The sequence below is a fragment of the Microcaecilia unicolor genome, chromosome 3 (assembly GCF_901765095.1).
Source record: "Microcaecilia unicolor chromosome 3, aMicUni1.1, whole genome shotgun sequence".
NCBI lineage: Eukaryota > Metazoa > Chordata > Amphibia > Gymnophiona > Siphonopidae > Microcaecilia > Microcaecilia unicolor.
In genome coordinates, this window is record NC_044033.1 from 515,720,521 (window position 1) to 515,733,266 (window position 12,746).

General features: G+C 48.3%; 1 protein-coding gene across 1 annotated transcript in view; it reads right to left on the minus strand.

Moving 5' to 3' along the window:
* The window catches only part of LOC115464829 (activating signal cointegrator 1 complex subunit 3-like), a 417,679-nt gene extending 405,192 nt beyond the window's left edge, over positions 1–12,487 (minus strand). The window contains exon 1 of the mRNA XM_030195187.1: positions 12,417–12,487. The gene's annotated coding sequence lies outside the window, so the exon portion shown is untranslated. The remainder of the gene's footprint in view (positions 1–12,416) is intronic.
* Between the last annotated feature and the right edge of the window lie 259 nt (positions 12,488–12,746).

A 12,746-nucleotide genomic window follows, 5' to 3' on the forward strand; every position in this document is an offset into this window, starting at 1 on the left:
TAATCCAATTCCTGATCTACCGCCTCTATTCCAGTTTGATACTTCTGCTACAACTGAGCTCTGGCATGAAAAAGAAGCGCCACCTCCTCCAAAGAGATTTTTCTTTTGTCCAAATGATGTCATTAATTTAGACCTTCTTGGTTATGCACTTAAATATTCTGCTGTATTAAATATTTTTACAGGCTCATCTTTTCCAGAACCTATATGGCACTTTACGTATGAGCTCTCTATTACAACAGACAGCGACCGTGATTCCAGAAGATACTTCCATCACCTGGACTAATTATGAGTTTTAAATTTCTGCACATTAGTCTTCTGCTTTGATTATGACTATTTCCTAAGCTACCCTTCTTTCTGAATCATCTAACTCATAAGTCCTGCTGGCCACCTGCAGCTGAGGGCTCAACCCTTGGTGAATGTTAGTCATCGCAGGTGAAGATTTCATACCTACTGACCATAGATTGCAACGCATTATCCGTGCCTTTAGACCATTTTTGTTCACCATATTTTTGACCCTCCATACATCAATAACTCGAACAATCAATTTTTATTGTTAGTTTATTTGTACCCTTTTCTTTGTTCCATATACTTTACCATTGTTATTTGATCATGTCTTCGTAATAATTACCAATCTGTCTTGCACATTATGCAAGCCAGAAGTGGGGATACATTCTGCAAATCCCAATTCCTAGTATTAAGACTGTCACTTCTACTGATTCCTTGCCCAAGTTGCTGTGAAAATCCAGCCCTGTTAGATCTTCCAGATCTCCGTCCAGATTCTTCTGCACTTCCACCGCCTCAACCATGATCGATGAAAGAGAATTCAGAACTGATACTTCATTTGAGATTTACAGTTGCTGTTTATGGACATTATAGACTCATATTTTGTTTTATTTTCAGTTTAGCAGTAATCCTGTCTATATATTGAAAAGGTTTTATTTTTATTTTCCTATTATTTCCTTTATTTATTTCTAAGAGTTTCCCCGTTATTTCTGTTTATGTAATTTAAATTGAAGTTGATATTGCTCAGATACAAGGGTAACATCAAACCCTAATACTGGCTATGATATCATAATGTAGGTGTAAACCCTGTTAGTATCAACCAGTTATGCATTTGTTTAACTTTGGTGTAGGCTTACTTAAGCTGCATGTCTTTCTGTAGGGTTGACTAGGCTCCAAGTGGGGTAACGGATATATAAAATGCTTCCCATACTTCCAGGTCATTATGCATATGTCAAAATTCATGCATGACCTTTGTTAATATAAATAATCCTAGGATTGACCATTTTTTGCTGTATGAGGCAACCTCATACTTGCTATCCACGTTTTAGTGCTCATGATTGGATGCCAATGATGAGTAATAGTAAGGTCCAGGAATTCCGACCTGTTTAAGGATTCTGAATACCTACAACCTAAAACAGCCTGCAAACAGAGTACTAACCATATATTTGTTGAGACCATAACAATGCTTAATCAAAACCACTGTTCCTTCCCAAGACCACTGAGATAGATACATTAGATTATCTCCCCATGCACTATGCAACAGATACAATAGAAGCCATAGAAAGACCTGAAAGTATTTATTAGCATGATCCACCTGAAGGTAAAATTATGTATAATCATACCTGATAATTTTCTTTCCATTAATCATAGCTGATCAATCCATAGACTGGTGGGTTGTGTCCATCTACCAGCAGGTGGAGATAGAGAGCAAACTTTTGCCTCCCTATATGTGGTCATGTGCTGCCGGAAACTCCTCAGTATGTCGATATCAAAGCTCCATCCGCAGGACTCAGCACTTAGAGAATTACACCCACGAAGGGACACTCTGCCCAGCTCACCACCGCCGAAACGGGGGAGGGGAATTAACCCAGCTCATCCCCACACAAGTGGGGGAGGGGAATCCGTCCAGCTCATCCCCGCGGAGCGGGGGAGGGACACCACACCCGCCGATGCGGGGGGATCTGGCTTATCCTGCAACCGCAAGAGGAGCTGACTGACCCTAACACCGCCGAAGCGGGAAGGGTACAAAGCTGCCCTACAGCCGCACGAAGCGGGAGGGAGTGCCGGCAGAATTTATGTCTCAATCCAGCCCCGTAAAACGGAGGGGAGAGGAATGCAGCAGCTCACTGTAACACAAACTCGTCTCAACTCTTGAAGAATCCAAGTGAAAAAACTTGAACACGAAGTCTTTCTGAAGAAACTGAAGACTAAACTTGAACCTGAAATGCAACCAGAATAAAAACAGTACAGATATCTGGGAGGGGCTATGGATTGATCAGCTATGATTAATGGAAAGAAAATTATCAGGTATGATTATACATAATTTTACCTTCCATATCATCAAGCTGATCAATCCATAGACTGGTGGGATGTACCGAAGCAGTACTCACCCAGGGCGGGACATTGAAATCCCTGACCTCAACACTGAAGCTCCAAACCGGGCCTCCGCCCGTGCAGCCACAGTCAAACGGTAATGCTTGGAGAATGTATGAGCCGAAGCCCAAGTTGCCGCCTTGCATATCTCTTCCAAGGAGACGGACCCGGCCTCTGCCATCGAGGTCGCCTGAGCTCTCGTGGAGTGAGCCTTCAGCTGGATAGGCAGCACCTTCCCTGCGGCCACATAAGCCGCTGCAATGGCTTCCTTGACCCATCTTGCCACTGTAGGCTTAGCAGCCTGCAGACCCTTACGAGGACCTGTAAACAGGACAAACAGATGATCCGATTTCCGGAAATCATTGGTCACTTCCAAGTATCTGATGATGACTCGTCTCACATCCAGATATTTAAGAGCAGAGTACTCCTCTGGGTAGTCCTCCCTCCGAAAGGAAGGGAGACAGGGCTGCTGATTCACATGGAAGCGAGAAACAATCTTGGGCAGGAAGGAAGGCACTGTGCGAATAGTCACTCCTGCTCAGTGAACTGCAGAAAAGGCTCTCGACATGAGAGCGCCTGGAGCTCGGAAACTCTTCTGGCTGAAGTGATAGCCACCAAAAAGACTGCTTTCAACGTCAGGTCTTTCAGAGATGCCCTCGACAAGGGTTCAAAAGGCGGCTTCTGCAAGGCTCTTAACACCAGGTTGAGATTCCACGCAGGCACCACTGAGTGCAGAGGAGGGCGCAGGTGATTAACTCCCTTGAGAAAGCGCACCACATCTGGCTGCGAAGCCAGGGAAGCACCCTTCAGGCGGCCCCTGAAGCACGCCAGAGCCGCTACCTGGACTTTAAGGGAACTGAGCGACAGGCCTTTCTCCAGACCTTCTTGCAGGAACGCCAACACTGAAGAAATTGGAGCAGTGAAGGGAGAAAGTGAGCCTGCTTCACACCACGCTGCAAAGATACGCCAAACCCTGGCGTAAGCAGTAGAAGTAGAGCGCTTCCTCGCTCTTAGCATAGTGCAATGACCTTGTCTGAGAAGCCCTTCTTCCTCAGACGCTGCCGCTCAATAGCCAGGCCGTAAGACCAAAGGGGGAGGGATCCTCCATCACCACGGGACCCTGATGTAACAGGCCCTGCTCCACTGAGAGCCGCAGAGGATCGTCGACTGAGAGCCTGATCAAGTCCGCATACCAGGGACGTCTGGGCCAATCCGGACCCACCAGGATTACCCTGCCGGGATGCTTTGCCACCCGGTCTAGCACCCTGCCCAACATGGGCCAGGGCGGGAACACATAGAGAAGCTCTTGTGTCGGCCACTGTTGGAGAAGAGCATCTACTCCCAGGGATCGAGGGTCCCGTCCTCTGCTGAAAAAGCGCGGCACTTGGCAATTGGCCGATGACGCCAACAGATCTAGGCTCGGCTGGCCCCAGTGCTTCGTGATGTCCAAGAACGCCTGAGCAGATAGTTGCCACTCTCCGGGCTCCAAGGTATGGCGACTGAGAAAGTCCGCCTTGACATTCATGACTCCGGCAATGTGGGCCGCTGAAAGCTGCTCCAGGTTCGCTTCCGCCCACTGGCATAGACTCATAGCCTCCTTGGCTAGAGGGGCGCTCTTGGTACCTCCCTGGCGGTTGATATAAGCCACAGCCGTGGCATTGTCCGACAGGACCCGTACAGGCTTCAACACCAGTACCGGGATGAACTCCAAAAACACCAACCGAATGGCTCTGCGTTCCAGGAGGTTGATAGACCACTTGCCTCTGCAGGAGACCAGAGCCCCTGCGCTGTCCTTCCCAAGCATTGGGCTCCCCAGCCCATCAAAGAGGCGTCTGTCGTGACGACAATCCACTCCGGGGTCACCAGAGGCATTCCTGCAGACAACTTGACTGTCTGCGTCCACCAGCTCAGCGCCTTGCGCACTGCTGGGTCCAAGGGAAGGCGCACAGCATAATCCTCCGACATCGGAGTCCAGCACAACAGCAGAGATAGCTGTAGTGGTCTCATATGAGCCCTGGCTCAGGGCACTACTTCCATCGTGGCCGTCATAGAGCCCAACAGCTGCACGTAGTCCGAAGCCCGAATAGGAGAGGCTACTAGGAACTAGTCCACCTGAGCCTGAAGCTTGACAATCCGATTGTCTGGCAGGAACACTCTGCCCACTTGGGTGTCGAATCGAACTCCCAGATACTCCAGGGACTGAGTCGGGCGCAGCTGGCTCTTCTTCCAGTTGATGATCCATCCTAGGGAGCTCAAAAGAGCAACTACCCGGTCCATAGCTTGCCGCACTCTGCATAAGAGGGGGCTCGGATCAACCAGTCGTCCAGATAAGGATGGACTTGTACTTCTTCCTTTAGCAGGAAGGCCGCTATGACCCCCATTACTTTGGAAAAGGTCCGCGGAGCAGTAGCCAACCCGAAAGGGAGGGCTCTGAACTGGAAGTGTCGTCTCAGGACTGTAAAACGCAGAAAGCGTTGGAGAGGAGGCCAGATGGGAATATGCAGGTACGCTTCCTAGATGCCCAAGGAAGCCAAGAACTCTCCTGCCTTCACTGCCGCTATAACAGAGCGGAGAGTCTCCACTTTCAAGGCCCGATTGACCCCTTTGAGGTCGAGGATAGGCCGGACAGAATCTCCTTTCTTTGGTACCACTAAGTAAATGGAGTAACGTCCCTTGCCAATCTGATTTTTTGGCACCGGAACGACCGCACCCAGGCGGATCAGGTTGTCCAAGGTCTGCTGCACTGCCACAGCTTTGACCGGAGACTTGCAGGGAGAGAGTACAAACCCGTCTCTTAAGGGTCGGCAGAACTCTAGCTTGCAGCCGTCTCCGATGACTTCCAGCACCCAAGCTTGTGAAGTTACTGTGGTCCGCTCACCCAGAAACGAGGACAGCCGTCCTCCAATCTGCACTGGGGCGTGGACCAAGGCCCCGTCACTGGGTACGAGACCCTGGGGGAGGACCGGAGGGAGCACCTCCGGGACGGCGGTCTCTGCGAAATGAATGCTGCTTGGGGGAGAAAAACCTCTTGAAGGAAGAGGGGGCAGAGGAGCCCGACCTGCCCGGGCGGTACCGACGGGCTTCCTGAAACCGTCCTCTGGAGGTACCGGGACGAGTACTAGCCCGAGCCCTGACCTCTGGTAACTTCTGCCCTTAGACGTGCCGAGATCGGTCACGATTTTGTCCAGCTCGACCCCAAAGAGCAGCTTGCCTTTAAAAGGCAATCTAGCCAGGCGGGATTTAGAGGCGTGGTCAGCAGACCAATGTTTCAGCCAAAGCCACCGCCGCGCAGAGACTGTCTGAGCAATGCCTTTAGCTGAGGCTCTCAAGACATCATACAGCAAGTCTGCCAAATAGGCTAGGCCCGATTCCAGGGCCGGCCAATCAACCCTCAAGGAATGATCCGAGGGGGAAGCCCGCTGCACCATAGTCAGGCACGCCCTGGCCACATAGGAACCGCAAACCGAGGCCTGCAAACTTAAAGCAGTTGCCTCAAAGGACGACCTTAAGGCCGCCTCCAATCTTCTGTCTTGGGCGTCCTTTAGGGCCGTGCCACCTTCCACCGGCAAAGCCGTTTTCTTAGTCACCACAGTGATTAAAGAATCCACAGTAGGCCACAGATAGGCCTCACGTTCACTTTCAGGTAAAGGATAGAGGCGGGACATAGCCCTAGCCACCTTGAGGCTCGCTTTCGGGACATCCCATTGAGCCGAAATTAAGGTGTGCATGGCATCATGCACGTGGAAGGTTCTAGGCGGGCGCTTCGTCCCCAGCATAATGGCAGAGCCAACAGGGGCTGAGGGAGAGACGTCCTCCGGAGATGAAATCTTCAAAATGCCCATGGCCTGCACTAACAGGTTGGGCAAATCCTCTGGGCTAAACGCGCTGCAGAGGGGTCATCCGCTCCATCCGAGCGGGGATCCGTCTCCTCCAAGGAATCCGCAAAGGACCGTTGGGAGACCTCAGACACGCTGCCCTCATCTACATCGGAGGAGACACAGTCCTCCAAGGCCTGGAAATCAACCCGAGGGCGTTTACCTCTGGGAACCTCAACCTCTTTATCAGAAGAGGGAGCAGGGGCAGCGTTGTGCATGAGGAAAGCCTGATGCAGCAGCAAAACAAACTCGGGGGAGAAACCCCCCAGACTGTGCACTTCCGCAGCCTGGGCAACAGCCCTAGACGCACCCTCAACCAGCGCTCGCAAGAGCGGGGGAGAAACATGCTGCGCATCCAAAATGGCGTCCGGCGCGACACTCCGCGAAGGAGCCGCGCGGGAAGAGCGGCGCTTACTTTAGCCGCTTTGTGCCCTCGCCCAAATTAAGGGCGTTCATGGCATTAATGTCTCCAACCTCAAGGGCGGCCCCGAAGAAGCCGTCCGAGCCGCGTGGCCGGCCAAGATGGCGGAGGCGAGGAGCGGGGGATGGGCGTTTATGGCGGGAAAAACCGCCACGCCGGAGGAAGGACCGGAACATTCATCGGTCACGAAACTGTCACCCAACAAGGGCGAATCAGGCTGTAAGAACCCCGCATCCCCTCTAGAAGCGCTCAAGCGATCCGGGGAGCGACCCTTTGCGCCCTCGCCCTCCGACGCCATATGCCACGAGGAGAAGAATCGGGGAACCCCCTGCCCGCTATAAAAAGGTAAAAATTACCTGCTTGCCGCTCCGAGCTGTAACGAACTGGTGTCCCAGTGAGTAGCTGCAATGAACGTTTAAATAAACGTCGAAATAAACGCCTTTAAGGACGTTTAAAATTTTTTTTTTTTTAAACGGAGCCAGCGGGAGGGGGGAGAAAAGGAGGGACCTGGCACCACCAGGTTTGCACTTGCTCAAAAGAGCCCTCAACCCCAGGCCTCAACAAAACCTAAGGATTAGGCTTGGAGGCCTAGCCAGAGCTGCTGCTGTGTGTGACCACCACCTGCTGAGATAGAGAACATACTGAGGAGTTTCCGGCAGCACATGACCACATATAGGGAGGCAAAAGTTTGCTCTCTATCTCCACCTGCTGGTAGATGGACACAACCCACCAGTCTATGGATTGATCAGCTTGATGATATGGAAATTGCTATTACCCACATACCTATACTTCATGAGATTTTGTAGATGAACTCATGGATTTGTCCCATTCATAAAACCTCTCACACTACAGGTTTGAGTAAGTCTCAAGAGAGATGACATCAGGATTAAGGCCCAAAGGGATTGGGAAATATAAAGGGAATTCCATATGCCCAAATAATATATCACCTGAGAATGAAGTTTCCTATCTTGCACCATACTTTCTAGCAATTTGTAAGACCAAAACTCCCCCTCTAGTTTGATAGCTTGCCACCTTCTGGAATGGATGATGACAAGCTTGACGAGCTTTGTGTCACCCCTCCCCAGAGGGGGTGACAAGTGGGGAATGTATAATTATGGTACAGCCAGAGACCTCCCCACTGGAATGGTGGAGGGCCCAGTCATAGAGCTCAGGCCATTACAGACCTTGGCTGAGTCAGAAATCTGATGGCTGACATAACTGGGAGCTTACTGGAAAAGTATGACCTAGTTTGTAGCCCAGATTGAGGCCTAAAAGTTAAGTTAATAGATATGGAAACTAAATGGAGGATTTCAACACAAAATGGAAGCCCGTATCTGTTACAAAGTGGAATTTTCTCTAATGTAAGTTAGAAAAACAAGTTGAGAAATGAGACTTTCCTGTGAGCAGGATTGTGGTCAGCCATGGTGTGAGAAAGGAAAGGTGTAGCTGGATGCAGGGTCTTGCTTAAGATTTGTGGTCAAGCGAGCTAAAGACAAAACCATGTTAGCAAGATAGAAGCTACTCATTAGCATGAGCCAATCAGTGACAACCTTGACATTAGCATAGACCCAATCAGGTATATCTACTGTCATATTACCCATATCCTGAGGGCACCTATAAAAATCCGGGTATTTCCTGGTTTGAGTTAGAGAGACAAGGGTTGGCACTCTCTCTCCAAGGGAAACCAATGTGTCCAGCAGAATTAACAAATTACCTAATTGCTTTCCCTTGTAAAACCTCTAATTGGTAAAAAGAAATTATAAAAGATTAGCAAATAATTAACACCTGTTTGCAGCTTATTATATTCCTATAATTAATTGATTGTACATGCCTGTTGTCAATCACTGATTTGACTTATACCTTGGCAAATAAACTCCTCATTCCAAATGATGATTTGTGGGCTTCACTTAATGATCAAAGGCTGTAAGTATAAATGCATTGTATAACTTGTAATCTAAATCCAGTTTGTCATAAGGCTGGTATCTTTTCCTTAGACCTAACTTCTCCCTTAGAGGCAATAACTCCCTGATTACCCCAGTACTAGTGTTATTTAGAGATGGAGTCAGATTAAGGTCACTCTAGCCTTCCTGGGGGGGCTCGGGACCCCCCAATTCTCAACAGAAACTAAGGTAAAAAATCTCACTAGCTACTTGTAATCCTGGGCAAGTTAGGTTGCCTCAGGTACAAATTTGGGGGCCAAAGCAGAATGATCTGAAGGGCCCAGTGGTTCTCCACCAGTGTCACAAAAATATTTGGTGTAGACAGTAAGTCTGTGTTTCCTTTACAACCATCAGTGCCAGCAATCTTGAGATTCAATTTCTGCTTCCCCAAAACTCCCAATAACAACTGAAAATGTGGCAAGTCTGGTGTCCATAGATTCTGTTTGCTATAAAGTTTCTTTTTCACATACTTATTAGTAATTTCACCTTAAAACCCTCTTAACAGGAGAGACTGTCAAAGACGTATTTGGCGGTCTTCTATTCCTTACGCTTCAGGTTCTGAGCACGACGCAGGATGGCAGGGCGGTGGACAGCCTCGGCATATGGGTTCAGTTTCAACATAACCCTCAAGTTCTTCAGTAGGTTCTTCTTCAGAAGTCTGTGTCAAATCTTCTTGTTTGGAGCACACAAAGCCTTTTGGATCTCTTGACTCTTCAATCAAGTGTTTGTCATCTTGTGCACAGAAAGGTTGTAGTTGGATTTCGGCGTGGCAGCTTCGCGCCAGGTGCCATACAAGTCATCCAGATTGTGGAAAGAACTTTCTGTCCAGATACAGAAACGTCCAACATGTCCTCCTGGAGCCAATCTCAAGAGATTCAGTTTGTTTACATTAAGAAAACTAATGCCTGGAATTTTTCTAAAAGCCTTGATACCACCATGGTCCTCACTGTATATGATGTACGGTCCTATGTGCTGAATACGATGACGGTTCCTTATTTTACCCTTACCAGCATGCATACGCTGAGCGGCATAGACATTTTTTAATGTCATTCCATGCTTTCAGCTTCTTTAGAAATAGCACTGCCTCCTTGGTCTTTCTGTAATTCTCTACTTTATCTTCAACCACTAGAGAAACTTCTTGGATCTGTTCAATGCGGTGACCCTTGGACATATCCAGTGCTGGGAGGGGCTGACGCTGCCACGGCAGAGCAAATGACATAACACTTCTGGGTTGCGTTCACACGGCGGTGCCAGCGCCTCAACGTTTTGGTTGGGGCAAACATACGACCTCCACGACACATATTTCCAAAAGCACTTTAGCCAGAGTGATGAGTACCACCACCACACACTTGGGGGATACGAGCAACAGCACGCCCAGTGCCCCAGGATTCAGAACTGGTTTAGTATTCTACTAGTTCACTCACAAATTAGGGCTGCCTGTTATTCTTGCATAAATTTTTCTGGATAAAATTTGCGATATCTGGGCGAATAGGAGCCTCAAAGACAGCTGGCAGGGTAACATTCTCGACGGCGGTCACAGAAGGAAAAGCTTGTGCTATACAGTTTCTGAATAGCATATTTGCAGGTTTTTGTGTTGCTTCAGTGGACAGATTTTGTGTTGTTGTTACTGAGGTGACACTAAAACATTTGACTATATATATATATGTTTTGTTGTATGACAAGTGATAAATCTGGGACTGATGTGTAACATACAGCTTTTTGATAGGGGACAATCAAATTTATCCTAAATTTATGGTCAAACAACTACATATTTAGGTGTGCTTTGTTGAGCAGTAAATTTTACTACTACTAACATTTGTATAGCGCTACCAGGCGTACGCAGCACTGAACATGAGACACACAGAGACAGTCCCTGCTCAAAGAGCTTACAATCTAGGTAAAAACAGACAGACAAGACATTTACGGGCAAGGGAATTACTGGTAAAGAGGAACAGGAGAGAAGGAGGGCAAATGAGTAGGGTTAGGAGCCAAAGGCAGTAGTGAAAAGGTGGGTTTTCAGCACAGATTTAAAAACAGGTGGAGATGGAGGTAGACGTATGGGCTCAGGAAGTCGGTTCCAGGCATAAGGTGCCGCAAGACAAAAGGAACGAAGTCTGGGGTTAGCGGTGGAGGAGAAGGGGGACGATAAGAGAGATTTGTTCAGAGAGCGGAGTTCACGGGGAGGAGTGTAGGGAGAGGTAGTGAGGGGTCATAGAGTGGATGCATTTAAAGGTCAGCAAGAGGAACTTTGGAAAGCTAATCAAGAAATGTATTAAGTTATGTCCAATAAAAAAAGGTCTCATCTTATTTTCTTTTCCATGTTTTATTTTGTTTGATTTCTATTGATAACCTTTAAGAGTGGACAAACACGGCTACCACACCTCTCAACTGAATTTAGTGAAATTTTAGTGTTCGGTGTGTCCCATTCATAAACATCTGTCAGGGGTAATGCAGCTGTGTGGTTCCTCTATGCCACTTTGAGCTCTTTGAGCAGGGACTGTCCTTCTTCTATGTTTGTGCAGCGCTGTGTACGCCTTGTAGCGCTATAGAAATGCTTAATAGTAGTAGTAGTAGTAGTATTTATTTATTTATTGCATTTGTATCCCACATTTTCCCACCTCTTTGCGGACTCAGTGTGGCTTACAATAAGATATGAATAATGGAAATACATTTGTTAACAACTTGGTTATGGGTTACATTGTACAAGTTATGTGAGACCATCGAAGTATCAATTAAGAATATAACAATGGGACATCAACATTGAAACGTTGGAAAGAGACAATGGGGAGCTTAAAGGGCAGTAATAAGACACAGAGACATATGGTGTACATATTCCTGTGAGTAAATGTATGAATGATGTGGAATTACGGGGGATGAGGGTTAGAAGTGGATGTATGATGCATTGATGATTAGTGAGTGCGGACTCTATGTGTTTTGGCTCTTGCCATAAATTGTTTCAAACAGAGGGGCCTTCAATAATTTGCGGAAGGAGGCTTGTTCGTAAATCGTTCTTAAGTTGCGCGGCAGTGTATTCCAAAGCTGCGTGCTGGTGTGAGAAAAGGTTGACGCGTGTAGCGTCTTGTATTTCACGCCCTTGCAGTTAGGGAAGTGGAGGTCGAGGTATGTTCTGGATGATCTTTTTGCATTTCTGGTTGGTAGGTCTATCAACTCGGACATATAGGCAGGGGCTTCACCATGAATGATCTTGTGGACTAGTGTGCACACCTTGAAATTGACGCGTTCCTTAAGTGGAAGCCAGTGTAGTTTCTTTAGTAGTGGTGTTGCCCTTTCATATTTTGGTTTTCTAGGCATTAAAGCCCCAGAATTGTGTTCAATACACGTCCATGCACCGGTGCTAAACAGTGAATTCGCTTGGCTACCGTTATTTTCAATATACTGCGCGCTGGTGTCCAACCCAAGGCTTTGCACGAAGTTAGCTTGTGTGCCAAACCCCTTTCTACACAGTGAGCTCAGAAAATTGTGCATTAAAACCACGTCTCCCCATCTCTCTCACTGGCTTCCACTCTCCTCCTCCTTGTCTGGGCTCCTGCACTTCCCCCCCCCCCCCCCCTGTCAAACTCATACCTGAGGCTTTGCACGAAGTTAGCTTGTGTGCCAAACCCCTTTCTACACAGTGAGCTGGATTGTAAGCTCTCTTGAGCAGGGACTGTCCTTCCCCATGTTTAAACTTGTACAGCGCTGCGTAACCCTGGCAGCGCTATAGAAATGCTAAGTAGTAGTAGTAGTAGTGAGCTCCCCAAATTGTGCATTAAAACCACGTCTCCCCCCCTGTCAAACTCATACCTGAGGTCGCCCACCAACAATCCCACAGCTTTCCTTCTCCGATGCCCCCGTCTCTCTCCTATGACACCAAACTTTTCTCCATCTGCGCCGCCGGCGTCCCGCCTCGCCGGAAACAGGAAGTTGGCGCGTCAGAAGAGAGCAAAGCAACGCACCAAGGAGGTTCGATTGAGAGCAGGAGGCGGCATGACGTCGCAACGTTGAAGCCGCTGGGGTTAGTCTCTGTTTCCCCCCCCCCCCCCCCACCCGCACGGCCGTCATTCTGCGCAGGCTCAAAACAAAGCACAAGCTGCTGCGTTCACGTTGTCGTTCTTGATGGTTGGCAGCTTTTTT